We start from the raw sequence: 17,541 nt of genomic DNA, 5'->3' as shown, positions 1-17,541 counted from the left end.
CACAGAATCTTGCTGGTACTGTGTAAAATGTCCTCCTGGTTGTTCTCATTTCACTCAGCATAAGTCCTAATTCTTTCCAGGTTTTTTTCTGAAATCAGCTTGCTCATCATTTCTTATAGACAATAATATTCCACTATATACATGTACTATAACTTATTCAGCCATTCCCCAATTGATAGGCATTCACTGAATTTCCAAGTCTTTGCCATCCACAAACAGATGCTGCAACCGTTTTTGCTCATAGGGGGGCCTTTCCCCTTATAATCTCTTTGGGATTCAGACTCAGTATTGATACTATTTGATCAAAGAATATGCACAGTTTGAATGCCCTTTGGAAATAGTTCCAAATTGCTCTCTAGAATGGGTGGATGAGTAACTCAAAACTTTAAAAAATATATTAAAAATTATTTTAACATGTAATTGGGGAAAAATAAAATGTTATCTAAAACAAGGATTCTCACCTACATATAGTTTCATCTCCTCCAATTGCTTTTTTCTCCCACCCCAATGAACTCATTCACTTTGCACATACCATATAACTTATTTATATATATTTTTATAGTTGTGTGTGTGTGTGTGTGGTGTGTGTGATTGTTTCTTCCTATTTTGGCATTTGGCATATCCTCAAGACCCATAATAAACTCTTCTTGATGGATTTTGGTTTGTAGTTTAGTGATAAGGAAGCATTGAGAAACCAGAGCTCTGGAGATTAGGTTAGACATTATCAAATTCAGTTTGTGTTTTTTACACATAAGGAAGCTGAGTCTTTGAGAAATTTGTTAATATGCTCTATATCATATGAATTATCAATGGCAAACTCAAAATCAGAAAAGATAAAGTCATTCTCCCCACTTTTGTTTTTATTGGATAATGTTTGCAATTTTTGAAAGTCCACATTTTTAGTATGGATTTGAGATATTCTTTCCTTTGAGCAGAATTATAAAAATTTTAAACTATCAGAGAAAATATTTGAATCTTTGAAAGACAACTCTATTGATTACTTTGAGCAAGTCATAGGCTCTCAGTAAAATCAAAGGTTATCACACAAAATTTTCTTTAACAGTGGAACTCTTTGATCACAGATTTTAACACTGGAAGTGGCTTTGACTATGAAGTCCAACCTATTTATTTCAGCTGAGGAAATTAAGGCTGAAATGATAAAAATGACTTACCTGGAGTCACATTAACAAATGAAAGATCAGGTATTCAAACCCAGGCTTTTGTATTCCTGAGTCAATGCTCTTTCTATTACACATTTTATCTATTTCTTTTTTAAAAGTTCATACTTATCTTGATACACAGGACCAAAGAATCTAGGCTTCAACTGAAAGGGGAAAAAATGCAAGTTTTGGCAGCTGGAATGTAGTCAATAATACCACAAAAATCTTCCAGGAATCTGAGAAGTAAATTAGAAAATTTTTATTTTTTACATAAACACACTTTACTCTCAAAAAACAAAACAAAACAAAAACAAAAAAACAAAAAACAAAAAACTTGTTACACTGGTAAAATCCATTATGTTAAATAGAAACCTCAAAGGAAATGTGGATTTTATAAAATCCCATATTTATTTCCATCAAGCTCAAATGAGTTCTTGAATGTTAAAAAACTTGTCCTGCATCAAATGAGATGAGGAAAAAATGTAAAGACAAGGAATTTCTCTGGAATGGACTACCTTCCTCCCCTCTTCCTGCACAATCTAAAGATGTCTTCTTTCCTCCTACAGAATTCTTATTAGATCTTAAGTATATTCTTGCATGAATATGCCCTTGAATTTGTACTTTTCCTTCCATTTGACCAAATGACATCTGTGCTCATCCATTCATCCTTTCCCTCTTTGTTATTTCTCAGAATCATGAGTTGACTTGTTTTTTCACTCAGTAACTGAAAAAGAATCAGAAGGGCAAAGTTTTAGAGCTGAAAGGAACCTCAGATGTCATCTTGTTCAAGCAGATCATTTTTACAGATAACAAATACTGATTCTTCACATGGTAAAGTCATTTCCTAGAGTTGTCATGTAACTTATCCAAGGTTACACATTTTGTGTCAGAGATAACCCAGATCATGGGATCATGGATGCCAGATGGCACAATGGATAGAGCTCTGGACTGGAGTCAGGAAGACTCAATTTCTTGAGGTCAAATTTGGCCTCAAGACATTAGCCGTGTGACCCTGGGCAAGTCACCTAATCATGTTTGCCTCAATTTTTTAAATTATAAAATGAGCTGGAAAAGGTAATGAAAAGCAACTCCAATATTTTTGCAAAGGAAACCTCAAATAGGATTATAGTTAACAAGAATGAAATAACATAGAATCTAAGTTCTATCATACTGCACAATACAAATCCATTTTTGTGTTTTAAAATTTAAATCAATGTACTAAAGTAGAAATCTTTGAATAATAATACAATAGAAAGAGGGGGATCTAATATCAAAGGATCTATATCCAAATCCTGCCTCTCTGATGCTTATGCCACCTTGGGCAAGTCATATAATCTCCCCAGGTTTTAGCTTATTATAAAATTGATTAGACTGCATTGAATATCCATGTGTATGGTAATATCTATATAATATATCTATATCATTGACATCAATGAGGACATGATTTTTGGATTTGGGTTTCAAGCCAATGAATTGGATTCCTAAAATATAATCCAAGGAATGGAACTCTGTTGCTCAAAAAAGTGACTGCTCAGAGATAACTTTTTTTTTTTGATCAGGACATGAAGCCCTATAAACCCTCAGATTAGGTTCAATCTTTGAAACATGGTAAAAATAAAATATTGTGAAAAATGAAAACTGATTATAAGATTGATGAAATTAAACCAAACTAAGTTTAATCTGCTATGAGCTACTCAACTGTCTTTTAATATACAGGATATATAACAGATTTAGTTTATACCATGTCTTCATGGAGAGTCTTCAAGTGGAAAATTTTCATTTTTAGCATTGATTCAGTTCTTGGGAGACGACCTAGGTTGGAAGAGAGCAATTTGTCAAATTCCAAGTTTGATTGAAACATGAGAAGAAGACCAAATGCTTTGCATTCTAAGAATATACTCCTCCCACAACCTAATTAAACTTTTTAGATTTTGGTCTCATGAGTGATCTATTATGAGAAAGGAATATCCTGTGCAAACAATTTGTACCATGACTTCTTGTGACGGACATATATTTGAATAAATGGGTACCCAGGTTTATCGGTGGGATTCTTGTCTATGTCTGGCCAGTGAAAATTTGTTCCCCAAATTCTGAGCACTTTTGATTTGACAAAATGGAGTTCCTCAATATGTAGTCAACAATTAAGTGCCTACTGTATTCCAGGCTAAGTGCTGGAGGTACAAAAAAAAGCAAAAATGCACTGCCATCTCTCAGAGTTTATATTCTGATGGCAGCTGCAGAGTTCAAGTTTAGGCCTAAACCTGAAGTGAATCCCACTATAAGTAGCTTAGCTGAAGCCCTTTTCAGAGGGTCCACTTCTTACTGCAGAGCAAACCACTTCAACACCCAACATTTAGGTAGTGAGATGATTCAGAGCGTAGTGACAAACATGACATAGGAGACCCAAGATTTAGACCTGGAAAGGGCCTAATGTCATTGAGTCCAAGCTCATTAACTGAGTTAAGCCATATGATCTGTTTGAACCTCAATTTCCTCAAGTGACAGCCAGGATCAAACAAGTACTAAGTAGCAGGACCAGCATTAGAATCTGGATTCTCTAATTGCAAACCCAACCCTGCTTTCCAACCTACTACAGTGCCTACATGTGTTCCCAATGCTATCCACGGGAAATAGGTATTTTACAGAAAATGAAACTAAATCTTAGTGACTTATAATTTAGGGCCCAAGGACTGATAGAATGAGAAAAAAAATCACTTTCCCACTGTTCAATAGTAGCTGTATGTATAAAATTCATGGGTGAAGATTTAAATATATCTTGGGCCTAGGTCAGATGAGACAGAAGAAAAATGAAAAGATAAGGAATTAGAACACAAACTCAACCCTAGCACAATTTAATGGAGATGTTTACAATCCTTCAGAAATGAGGAAATGAAGAGGATTTTCAGACAGATAATTACAGAAACTTGGTAACACCAACATTGTTTAATATTAAAAGCCCAGCTTATGATCTTTTTACTTCTGCTTCTGATGCCAGAAATTGCCTAACAAATGGACACTTTGATTCTTCTAGCAGATTTCCTTCAAGCCTCCAGACCTGTAATGACTTTTTTAAAAAACATGAATTTGAATGTACTCATTAAATACACACAATACTTATATGTGTATGTACGTAATATATCTAGATCATATAAACATGAAGTCCACTACCCAGAAGCCAGGTTGGTTACATTTATTTTTCCTCCAGAATTCTACAATACCTTGAAGAGGGTTTGAGCTGTGTCTAGACTTCTCTGCAAATGCCTCTAGGTGATGTTCCCCTGCACCCCAGTTCCACTGAGCCCCTAACAAATTGGCTTTGACACAGAAATATTTACTTCTGAATGCATGATGACAATCCCAAATAAATGTATTAATTTATGCCCCATCAGGCTCTTGGTTTGGTTTCCATAACGCACAGTAGGAAGTCTAAACCCCACTCTGGCTCCAGTTCCAAGCACCCTGGATTCTTAAGAGCTTCTATATTGGGCTGGCTGCTGCACTATTCCATCTTTAATCCTCACTCCAACGTTTCCATGTTTTGAATTCCTATGTGCAATAGGGATAACCAATGGTGGCTGGAACTGAAAGAGACAAAACAGAAACAAATGTCCTCAGATCCATTTCTCAAGAGTAAAATGGAACAGAGGAAAGATTCCTTTCTCAATGCTTCAATTCACAATATCCCTGTGATCCTCACCCAAAAAGAACCCAGCAAGAATAAAGGTCATGGCAGAAAAAGAGGAAATGGCTTAGCTTTACTTTAAAAAAAAAAAAGAAAACACAAGCAGCCAATCAAAAGAGGCTACCCCTACCTATGTAACCAGGTCTTCAGGGAGCTCTGGTTAAGCAAACTGGAGACATTCCCAAAAGGCCCCTCAAGGGGCCATGTTAAAAGGGCAGGATATATATGTGTATGGATATCTGGGTATACACACTTATAATATGAACACTTTGATAACCAATGAGACAACAGTCCCATGCCAATGTCCTGCACCTGGAGGAGGCTTGGAGCACAACTGATGGGATCAGGAGAGGAAAAGCTCTCATTCTTCGTGCTTGAGAGACAATACATACATATGTATGTATATGCACACAAATATAGACATACAAGCATATATACATTATATATATATATATGCACATAAATATGCAATTCCTATTCCAATAACTAGGCCAAACTTGGAGTGTACTGAGGCTTCTCAAGGACATGTCCTTGGTCTGCAAACTCTGGTAATACCTCACAAGCTAGAAGGGATAATCTGTTGTCTGTCCTTTGTTCTCAGGAAAAGGGACATCAGTAAATGATGCCGTGACATGCAAGTGAATTGGATTTGAGTGAGTGAGGCTGGACAAGCTCACCGGCCTCCCTTTCCCCTCCAGAGCCCTCTAGGTCCAGTGGAAAGATATAGATCAGGAGGTCTGGAGATGGCCCTGGATGCAGGGGGAGACCATGGCCTTTTCAAGTTCAGGTCTTTAATGGGTCTCAGTTTGATTGAGGCAACACTCAATCAGTGATTAATGTTAGGTAAGACATGAAGCAGAGAATGGTCTCTTACCTAGTAAAAATAGTCATCTAAATGAATCTGGGAGGGGAGGACCCTCAGACATGCTGTCCAAAACAGAAATGACTGCCATTTACATATACTCTGAATCAATCTGGATCCAAACTTGAAACTATCGTTGGCCAATATATGAGAGTCAAAGCAGTTTTGGTTTAAGGCATGGTCCTTAAGAAAAAAAAATCTATCCAGTAAAATCCATGAAATTTGGAGGGGGAGTTTCAGGGACCAAAAGAAAAAAAATTAAGATCCTATGTGGACTGAAAGAGGGAAGGAAGGGATGGGTGGGAAGGAAAGGAGGAGTTTCCCAAGTTTCCCAATTAAATATCTCCAGTTGGGACCCCAGTAGGGTAGCTCTGTGAGCAGAGGTTATTGCTTGTCCTTCATTTTTGAAGAGGACTATGACTTCAGGGAGGGGATAACATGACATGCAAGGGAATTGGATATAAGTGAGGTCACTTGCCTTATCTAGTCCAGTGGCCAGATACGGATCAGGATGACTGGAGATGACCATGGAGGACATGGGGGACCTCAGCCTTTATAAACTTGGTCTTGTCTTCAGTAAGCTTAATTTATGGGTGTTATCTCCCTTAATTAGAATGTAAGCTCCTTGAAATTTTTCTTCTTATTCATATTCTCAGAGCTTAACACAATATTTGATATAAAACAATAAATGTTCTCCCATTTCATCTACATCTAGGAAGGACTTATGTTCACATTAATGAAAGTACTAATTCTTTAAAATAGTGAGTGGCAAATATAATACATATTTATCATCCAAATAATAATATGCATATACACACCAAAGTATATGTGTATACTATATATATATATATATACACATATATTTTATATAACACAGACATATATACATACATACAATGCATCTGTTTATATTGTGCCTATGCAGGTATTATGTATGTATATGTAGATGTATGTATATTCAGAGACATATATCTATAGTCCATGGGTCACTGCCTTCTAATAAGTGTGTTTCCCAAAATGGATATCTCATACTTAAGCCACACTGTTAAGTAAACAAGGACTCATATAGCTAAGCATTCAATGCTCTGTTTGCTTTTACCAGCTAGTCAGAAGGCACACGAATATAAACATTTAATATATAGAAATACAAATATCTATATATAAATAAAATATATAATAAAAACATATTTATAAATAAAATATATAAATATAAAGCATTTAATCTACAGACATAGCAAAAAAATATCAGGAGAAGATTCCATCCAAGGCTTATTCTCTCTCACAGTTTATCATACAATCAGTGGAAGAGGGTATACAGATAGAAAACACATTTTCTTAATAGGAAGAGAGCCCAGATGAGGCAGTGCATGTCAGCTATAACATATCTAGAGAAGGCACAGACCCAGAGAACACCTATGGCCAGGTACACTCACAGTACGTTACAGAGCTGCTGGTCTCCTATGGTAACATTATAGTGTTATATCTTTGCTCTCTCCTTTGGGTGTTTTCTGCTCTTAATTCTCCTGGTCTAGTGATGATCTAGTCTCATAGGCCATGTCTGCCATCTTAGATTTGTTATTTGGGGTTGGGTATTATAATTGCCTTACTTCTGTCTTCCAACTCTTCAGAATCTTTTGCTACCAACTCTGCTTCCATCTGTGATGGTTCACTGATCAGGAAGTTTCCCCTTAATATCAAGCAAGGGAAGTCACCTCCTTGAGCCTGTGAACCAATGTACTCCAATGTAAGGGCTTGGAGATGACTCTCAGGTCATTGTACCAGAAAACTGAGGTAATATGTTTCTTATAATTTCTATTTAGTGCACTCTGAGGCACTTGTGCCCTCAAAACTCCTTTCAGGGATTCTAATGAAGAATTCCCACATAAGATGGAAAGCTCCTCATTCCCCAAGGTGGGGAGAATGCTGTAGCCAGTTAAAGAGGAGCCAATCATTACATTGTCAGTGAGATCATTTTACACTTTGAAAATAGGCAAATGCTGCAAATTATTGTTTTGTTCAATTCAATAACCAAATTAAGTGCCTATTATGTGCCAGGTACCATTAAAAGCACTGGGTATACAAAAGGAGGCAATGGATGAGAAAATATGTAAGCAAATATATACAAAAATATCCTTCTATATACAGGGTAAATATGAGATAATTTGGAAAGGGAAAGCGCCATAATTAAGAGAAATTAGGGAAGGCTCCTGTAAAAGGTAGGATTTTAGTTAAAACTTAAAGGAACTGGGGGGGGGAGGGGTCAATAGTCAGAACGAGAAGAATATTCCAGAGTCAGAGAAAATGCCCAGAGTAATGAGATGCTTGTTCGTAGATCAATCAATGGGACAGTCATTGGCAAAAAATATGTCAGGCAGAAAAGGTATAAAAAGACTAGAAAGATAGGAGGTGACTGATTATAAAGGTTTTTGAATATAAAATTTTATCCTGGAGGCAAAAGGGGGCAACTGGATTTTATTAAATACAAGGGTGAAGGATCACACCTGGATTTTAGGAAATTCACTCTAGTGCTGGAGAATATAATGGAATGAGGAGAGACTTGGACTAGGTGGACTTACCAGTAGGCTATTGATATAGTCCAAATATTAGGTAATGAGGGCCTGTACCAAACTGGTAGCAAGATCAGATCAGAGAAGGATACATTTATGAGAAAATTTTCAAAGGTACACTAGACAGGCCTTGGAAACAGTTTGGATATAGGGGGTGAGAGATAGTGAGCCTGAGAGACAGAGTATGGTATTGCCCTTGACAGTAATGGGGAAGGTGAAAATGATGAGTGGCTTTACAGAGGAAGATAATGATTTTGGTTTTAGAAATACTGAATTTAAAATGCTTACTGGACATCCAGTTTAAAATGCCTAAATGGGTGCTGGGGATGTGACACTGGAAGTCAGCAGAGAGAATGGTGCAGGAAAGGTAGATTTGGGAATCATCAGCACAGAGATGATAATTAAATCTATAGGACCTGATGAAATCTCCAAGTGAAATAGTACAGGGGAGAAAGAGACATCCCTGAAGGAACCTACGTTTAGAAGGCATGATACAGATGAGAATCCAGCAAAGGAGACAGGATTATCTAGATTCAAGAAGATAGAGAAAACCTGTATAATATAGATTAAAAGTAAAAGTATATATACCCAAAGAGCTACCAAACTGTGCAGACCCTTTGATCCATCAATGTCTCTACTGGGCCTGTATCCCAAAGAGAGCATAAAAAAGGGAAAGGGACCCACATGTGCCAAAAAAAAAAAAAAAACCCACAAAAAACAAACAAACAAAAAAAAACATGTGTTTATAGTAGTCCTTTTTGTAGTGACAAGGAACTGGAAACAGAGTGGATGCCCATCAGTTGGAGAATGGCTGAATAAATTATGGTATATGAATGTGAAAGAATTTTATTTATTGTACTGTAAGAAATGATTAGCAGGATGATTTCAGAGATGTCTGGAGAAACTTGCATGAACTGAGCAGAACCAAAAGAACACTTGTCATTGTAATAACATTATGTGATGATCAAGTGTGATGGACTCTTTTCAACAAGGAGGTGATTCAGCCCAATTCTAGTGAACTTGTTATGGAAAGAGCTATCCACTTCCAGAGAGAAGACTGTGGGGACTGAATGTGGATCACAACATAGTATTTTCATCTTTTTGTTGTTTGCTTGTTTTTTTTTTCTTTCCATTTTTTCCTTTTTAATCTGACTTTTCTTGTGCAACATGTTAAGTGTGAAAATGTTTAGAAGAATTGCACAATCTATATTAGATTATTTGCTGTCTAGGGGAGAGGATATGAAAAAGGGAGGAAGAAAAATTTGGAACACAAAGATTTTGCAAGAGTGAATGTTGAAAACTATCTTTGCATATTTTTGAAAATAAAAAGATATTAAAAATCAAAACAAAAAAAAGCAAATTTGTACAAGCAGCAAATAGCATCCAAAATACTAATTTATGTTACTCTAAAATTGCACTTGTGATTTTATTATGACTAAGACACAAATTTCTTTAGAACTTATGTATTCTAAATAGAAATCTACCTTTTATAAAATGTAAATTAAATAGAAATATGGCCAATGTATCTATAGAATAATAAAAAAGTGTATCCTGTATATAATTTTTCCTTAGAGGTTTGTTAACATTTATAAAAACATGTCTGTTTCCAAGTTCTTCCTTGGATTACAAATGGACATGAGCCAAAGTAAAATTTAACAGGAGTCAAGGATATTTTCTTCCATTTCTCTGGCCCATCCATATTCCTGTTTTTATTATGTTTTTCTGCCATTAGCAAAATATATATATATATATATATATATATATATAAATCCCAAAACAATCATCCTTCCCTGGACTTGTAATGCTTATTTTAGCCAACAACAACAACAAAAACCAAAACCTTTTTATATATAAAATATTTATGTCAGCAAGGTAAAATAGTGCCTGAGAGATCTGTTCTTAAAGTTAGAAAAACCTAGGTCCCCATCTCTTAACTAAACCTATCTCTTATACATACTGACTATAGTTTTATGCAAGTCACTTAAATTTTCAATGCTTTAGGCAAATCCTGAAGACTAAGTTACTGACCTGAATTGGTAGGGAGTGTTTCTTCTTAGGGAATGTAGTGATGTGATGTGATCAAATCACAAATCTGGTCCCTATCTCTATATAACATGTGTTTTAGGTACACACATATCCATTAATGTATCAAGTTCAGCCTCTGATACATACTTGTTGTGTGATCCTGAGCAAATCGCTTAACCTCTTTTTGGTTCTCTAAACTCTCTAAGCTTCTTAAATTGCAGAAAATGTGCTGACCTACATTGTAGAGAGAATTTACTCATCTGGAGTTTCCTAATAAAATCACAAGACCAGTACCCCCCCCTTTTCTCTCTCTCTTCTCTCCCCCCTTTTTCTTTATATTTGTTCTTCTTTTGGTTCTCCTCCTCCTTCTATTCTTGTTCTTGTTCTTCCTCTTTCTTTTGGAACACCAACATGGCATATCACTATATGTCAATATAACAATCACTGTGACTCTCTTCACAGACATGTCTTTATATACATGTAATTGTATTATACATATATAATGTAAACACAAGTAAATATATATATATTTTACAGTGTATGTTGTATATGTATATTCAGAGAGAGAGTACTTAAGCATTTAAAACTGCACTAAAACACTGGGGAAACTGTGTATGTGTGATCTATTGTGTGTCTATATTTACATACATAAATGCTATATATGGTATATATACCATATATAGCATTTATGTATGTAAAGCCAGGTATGTTTTTAGATTTGTTTCATGTCTATGTGTGTGCATGCACATATGTACATGTGTGTACATTACTATTCTGTGTATTGAGTTAGGTTAGGTTATGTTCTTGTCCTTTGTTCTCAGAGAGGACCAAAATGACATCACTATGTTAGAATTGAGTTATATAGTTTTTGAGTATGAATGTACATACACAAAAATAGAGGTTTGGATTTATAATTTGATTGCTACCTCTGTTATGTTATGAAAATGTGTTCTAGTGGTACAGATTGGCAACTAATTTCTAATTGTCTCAAGTTTATCAAACCACAAAAGCCAATATGTTTTAGTGGCTAGGGCAAATCTCAAAGATTGACTGAATATTGTAGATGAGCTGCCAATGTGTATCACTAGGGGGCTTTTCCATTTTAGGAATAACTTGTTATATTGGTTAATTTTTTTATCTTAGTGCTTTTACACTTTGTATATTTATCCATTTTGAAAGAGTATTAATAATAAAGTGTAAGATACAAAATCAAAACTGTTACAGCAACAGCTAGGTGGAGCAGAAAGGGAAATACTCAATTTGGTGTCAGGAAAATTACTTCATACCTTCATAGGGAGACCCTGAGCACATCACTTAATTTCTGCCTTCCTCTTATTTCCTCATCTGTTAAATGGAGATATTGACAGCATTTACCTCATGTTTAAAATGCTTTGTAAATTTTAAAGAGCTATATAAATATTATATTAGCTAGTCTACTTTCTAGTTTGATAAGAAAATTCTTATTGAATAATGAGTTTCTTCCCATAAGAAATTCTTATTGAGTTTCTTCCTAGTACTTTGTGTTTTGATGTTATTAAATAAAATGCTGTAGTTATTTCTTTCTGGATCTTAGTTATCCTGTCCCTACAGCAGCTTCTTCAGCTTATTCAAATACTCTTAGGGTTATTTAGAAGGAGAATTAGTGAATTGATCAGCTTACTTTCAATATGGACACAGACTGAGGAAGAGGTTTTTTATAATCATTATGGTCCAAGATACTGCCTCAAGAGATGGTCTTCTTCCTTCCCCTCACAGTTCTCCTAACGTATGAAGGACTGAGCTCAGGAGAGGTAGGGAAGCATTCTAGTTGGAAGATTATCACTATTGGTTTGGACAACAATGATCAAGCCTTCTTCAAAATGTATTTGGTTATTGGGAAATTTCATTAATTCTGAAATTTGTCCCTGTTAGAGAACAAATTAATGAAATGGGGCTCCACATAAAGATCTTGCAGAAATGGAGAATGAAGAAAAAAATAAGAGAAACAAGGCCTCAAAAAAGGAGGTAAAAGTGGATTTTGAGAGAAAAATCCAAAAGAGCAAATTTTCAGAGGGAAGAAGATGGGAGTAGAAATATAGGGAGACATATGATGTGACAAAAGGGACTGAGGATAAGGACGTAGAATCATCAATGTAATGAAAAGATAGGTAGGTGAAGAATGAGCCACTGGGAAGGGATATGCAAAGACAAACATGACAAACTAGGAGACCAATCATACTATATATTTCAGTTAACGGTAAAATGAAAAGACCCAAATCTTGTAAAGGAAACATTATAACAATGAAGAAGGCAATAGGATAGGGAAAGGAGGTATAAAAATAGGACCCACTAACCAAAGAGATACTATGTCCTTTAAACAAAAATGTATATAAGCATATTTGCTTATCCTTGAAACTCTACTTTCCAAAGACACTGTTAACGTTCTTCTTCCCGAGGCTCAGAAAATCCCTAAAATCAGTACTAACTTTCTTACTCTTCATGCTCGGGCACCTATTTTCTTCTCTTTTGTATCTAAAGCTTTTGTATGTGATACTTCTATCCATCTATAGCTTGCCCAAACCCCAAGAATCATTAGGATTGAGATACCCTTCAGGATGGCAGTTGATGGGAATCTCAGAATTCTACCTTTTTGAAATATTGGTTTCCAACCCCTTTCCCAGTACATTCCAGATTCGGATCTCTCCTTCAGTCTCAGAAGGGAGGGAAGTGGGGGTTAGACAAGGAATGTTTCTCAGGCCCTGCTTGGTATCTCTGTTCCCTTCCTATAACAAAAGAAATGTTGATGGTCATATGATTAGGTATCCAAATGATCAGAATGATACCTTTTAAGAGCTGCTGAAAAGACATAGATAAAATTTTAATCAATTTTATTGATAAGGCAAAAAAAAATTCAAAGAAACTGATTTGAAGTCACTCAGCTATTTACTGATCCAAAGTTCCCTGCCATCTCAAAAATGCAGGATCCTTTTTCCCCAATCCAGCTACATTCTGGGTCTCCTAGTGCTCATGGCTCAACTCCTTCCTTTTGCCAAGTGAGACTGTGGCTGTCTCCTGATTGTCATTGCATTAGCTTGTCTTTGGGAGGGGGGGATGGTGAACTGAAGGGGGGACGGGGGGACTGTCATGGAATATGTGAATCCTTCTACTGGGCTATGTGACAGTCTGGCTTGTCCTTTCAAAGGTGAGTCACCTGGAGGTGATTCCTAGTGTTATCAGTTCTCTGGGTTGGGATTTGACAACAAATTCCCTGTTGATGATCAAAGCCTCCTTCTCTTGATCTATTTCTTTGAGAGACCAGACCTTGGTCCACAATAGCAGGTCTGATATGACTGGATGTGTTTGACTTTTTTTTTTCTTTTGGCTTCTATAACAACTCTTTTTTTTTTTTTTTTTGGAGGGGGATGGGTTAAAATGATCAATTGTATCCCTTTGGGAATCTCCACAAGTAATCTTCTTAGCAGGTTAGGTGTCCATTTCCTGTCCCATGGTGGTAAAGTTACTGTTGGGGACAGCCTCCCTAGCAATTTCTCCTGATAGCTCTGATCCCTAGATCCAGGGCTTCTCTGAAAGGGTCTCAATCAGCCTCCAAATTCATAGCTACAACCATCCTAGCATGACACAGGTGTAGTATGGACACCTGACCCATTTATCTTCCCCTGAGACAACTTTCTGATTGGAGGAGACACAGGGTTTTTGTACACAAAGTAAGGATAATCTGAGGAAGAAGCCTTCTCTCCTCATTTCTGCCTCAAAGGGGAGGTAACTGATTGGGCTAATAGTCTTAGGTCGGGACTCCTTGGTCAGATGGTCAAGGCAAGAGTAGAGATACCTGTTCCCAGGCCCCTGAGAACTCTTCCTCCTCCCCATGACATCAGTTTTTCACCAACAGTTGTTCATTTTTCTGCCTGGAAAAGAGCCAGGCCAGGAAAGACAGGAGGAAGGCAGAGCTGAAGCTCAAGATTCTTTTAAGCCAATCTGCAAAAGCAGATGTACCAGATGTGCCAGAGCTCAACTCCAGTTTCCCTCTCCAGAATTAGTAAGGGAACTCTGAGAGAGACAGAGAGAGAGAGAGAGAGAGAGAGAGAGAGAGAGAGAGAGAGAGAGCGCAAAGTACCAACAATTCTCTTGTTTTTCGTATCTATGAGTCCTGGTTCTTTTGTCCTTCCTTGCACTGGGATATGTAGTGACCCTTCTTGGAATGTTTGTTGTGGGGAAATATAAAAAAGGTTGAAAAGTAATTACAATCTAATGATGGAACAAGAAATCTATGAAGCTTAGTTTTCTTGTTTTTAATTACCATGAAAATGCATTCAGAAACTCATTTCAAACTTGACCTGATCAGTTTTCCTTGCACTTTTTGTGTCTGAAGGGTCCAAATAGCCACCAAATCCCAAATATTATATTTTACCTCTTGGCCTTCTTCCACCATTGAGTCATTGCCTGTCTTCTTCCTTGTGCCCACAGTTTCTTTCTTGGGACACCCCCATATGCACTTAACTCAAATAGTCCCAATCAATTACCTTTGGGATTCTGATCCTAGCTATGGGTGGGAGAAAACTCAGAATTCTACTATTTTAAAACAGTGATTTACAAACCTTTCCTAACACATATTCCAGATTTAGGCCTCTTTGCAAGAAATTTTAGATTCCCTAGATATGTGGCCCTTTTGGATTAGCTTTAATCTCCCAGGAGTTACAACTGAGGATCTGTCCTTGGGTGGATAGGGAATGGGAAGTCCTAGAAGTACTGACATTAATAATTTCCTCTTACCTCTGAGGGAGAATGTTCCTCCAAATTTCCCCCCACCCCAACTTTTTTCCCCATGTCTTTCTTTTCTAGGTTCTCTTCCTTTCATCTAAAATCAGTCTTTGATCACATCTATTTCACTCACAATCTTCTGTCATATAGCTGTCCCCCTTTTCCTATGTTCCCAAGTACATGGAGTTCTTAATAAGTTTTATAGAGTCACAAAACTCATGGAAACAGTAAGGGTTGCTTGGCCAATCCTCATTTTCAACTTAAGGACCCTGAGTTGGTAAGTTAATTTAGCTAATAACATAGATGTAGGAAGTGGCAATGTCAAGACCTAGATTTCTCAATGATTACCTCCCCAATTCTCTAATCTCTCTTCTTTCTCTGTCTCTCTTGTCTCTCTGTGTGTCATGAACACATACATTTGCTGTAAATTTTAATTTTAAAAGTTTAAATTCTGTATGGATTTTAGATCTTTTCATCAATGACAATATTTTTTTTTTTAAAAAATATTCACTTGTGCTTAACATTTTTAAGCTGAATATCCCAATTCTTAAAAGAAATAACTTTGGATTGCCTTGTGGGGCTGATTAAATTCAGTATTAATGTCATCGAACAAACTACAGAAAGATGCCCATCTTCTTGTTAATGTAATTCAGTCTACACTCCTCCTTTGCTCTGTTCATTCAGCATGAATCAAATGAGGTTTGTTTGTTGGTTGGTTTTTTCCCTAGTGGGTTCTTTAGGAAAGGACTTTGTTTCTGCATCTTACCTGAAGTTCCTGGGGGGTGAGGGAGGCTATAAGGATGGAAGGGTGATAAAAGGGAAAAAATTAGAAAAGAAACTGGAGTCAAAAGGTCTGAAAAAGAATCATAGAATTTCAGAGTTGGAAGGGAACTCAGTGGCCATCAAGTCCAACTCCTAACTGAAAAAGAATCCTCTCTACAACATGTCTAGTATTTGCTGACTTTTAACGGTAGGGAATTCACTCCTTCCAGAGGTAACCCATTCTTGGATAATTCTAATGGCTAGGAAGCTTTTATTTATGTCAAGTTCAAATTTGACCTCTATTATTTCTACCTTTTGCTCTTCTACTCTTCTGCCCCACAGGACCAAGAATAACACTTTCTAATCTCTCTTCTTAGTGGAAACCTATCAAAAGAAATTGTCATTGATAAGATTTATTAGCCTGTGGATTGCTAGATGGCCATAATCCAAATTGATTTCTCTTAGTTGCTTTCTTTGTAGTACAGAACCGAATCCAATACACTCCAGATGTGATCAAGATAAAAAAATTAAATCTAGTACTGTGAAATAATGATTGCAAAATGGAAGAAAAGACAATGAAGAAGAAAAGTCAGATGTGTGTAAGGATCATTGAACTATCAAATCACACTACATGCCTCTAATATCTTGATGTCTCATCATAATGTGGGGTTTTTGAAGCCTTTGCTAATAGAGAATAAGATGGAATCAGCACTAATAAACTGAAAAGACTTTCGAATATAAGTCAGGCTATGTCACTTAGAGAAAGGTGAATTTAAGTTCAGAGAACTGTTCAATTCCAGAGATTTGGGGTGAGGTGAATTTTTCAGGCCACAGAAATGCAGAAAGACTTCCATTTTGCACTGTTAAGGAGAGTACCCAAATATATAAGATCACAGATGAAATAAAACAGTAGAGTGGTGTGAAACAGATCTGGATTCAAATTGAAGTTCTACTACTGACAACTCCTCGTGTGGGTTGAGCAAATCAAATGTTTTTGTTTTCAGATAGGTTAAAATTATCTCATTGTTCTCTGATTTTAATTTTTGGTTCACTAAGGCCTAGAGATAGTTCTAAATGCTGTTGGTGAGGGGATAAAAAAACATAAATATTTGAAGTAATTATCAGATACAGACTGCTTAGTGAAATTTTCCAGTGTGTAGTGTGGAAAGTAGGGAATATTAAGTCAAAGAGAAACTAGTCTCCTTTGCCAAAACAAATTTTGCTTCTTTCCCCTTTGTCTTAGCTCAGGCCTGCTCCCCACCCCCAGCAAACTTGAAAAATATTATTCTTGTTATTCTGTGTGGATACTACTGAAGAGTCAATGTATTTTTACATTTAGATCTATTTAATTCTGTTCTGATTCCACAACTCTTAACTTTCCAGTACCTAAATTTCAATCTCTTCATAAATTTTTTCAGTCTTGGATTCAGGAGTGTTCTAGTTTCTTTATAAATGTTCTGATTTTCATATGTCCTTCAGGGACCTGAGACACATAGTAAGTTTCAAAGATTGTAATTCCCAACCTTTCATTTTCCTTCACATCAAAAGAGAACTTTAATATAAAATTTGTTTTTTCTTTTTCTGAGAACACCCCCTAAGAATCAAGGGTTCACTTTTTCCCTTGGAATAATAGTTAATGGAAACCTTAGGATTCCTTCTTTTTAAAATAATGTTTTGCAAATCCTTATCTGGACATATTGATGGTATAGATTTTTCCTTCCTGAA

General features: G+C 36.2%; 1 long non-coding RNA gene across 3 annotated transcripts; it reads right to left on the bottom strand.

Moving 5' to 3' along the window:
* Window positions 1-1,440: 1,440 nt before the first annotated feature.
* Window positions 1,441-13,055, bottom strand: LOC116421824. 3 transcript variants are annotated; one of them, XR_004232369.1, is made up of 4 exons: window positions 12,630-13,052; window positions 4,496-4,741; window positions 2,902-2,972; window positions 1,441-1,884 (listed from the first exon to the last, which is right to left on the bottom strand). It is a non-coding gene; the product is annotated as an uncharacterized LOC116421824 (long non-coding RNA). The 3 variants fall into 3 exon arrangements; XR_004232370.1 differs by having other exon boundaries at window positions 12,762-13,050; XR_004232371.1 differs by lacking the exon at window positions 4,496-4,741 and having other exon boundaries at window positions 12,630-13,055.
* Between the last annotated feature and the right edge of the window lie 4,486 nt (window positions 13,056-17,541).

Source organism: Sarcophilus harrisii, chromosome 2, assembly GCF_902635505.1.
Source record: "Sarcophilus harrisii chromosome 2, mSarHar1.11, whole genome shotgun sequence".
Classification (NCBI taxonomy): Eukaryota; Metazoa; Chordata; class Mammalia; order Dasyuromorphia; family Dasyuridae; genus Sarcophilus; species Sarcophilus harrisii.
Note: the sequence above shows the minus strand (reverse complement) of the source record. Positions and strands in the feature narration are given on the sequence as shown.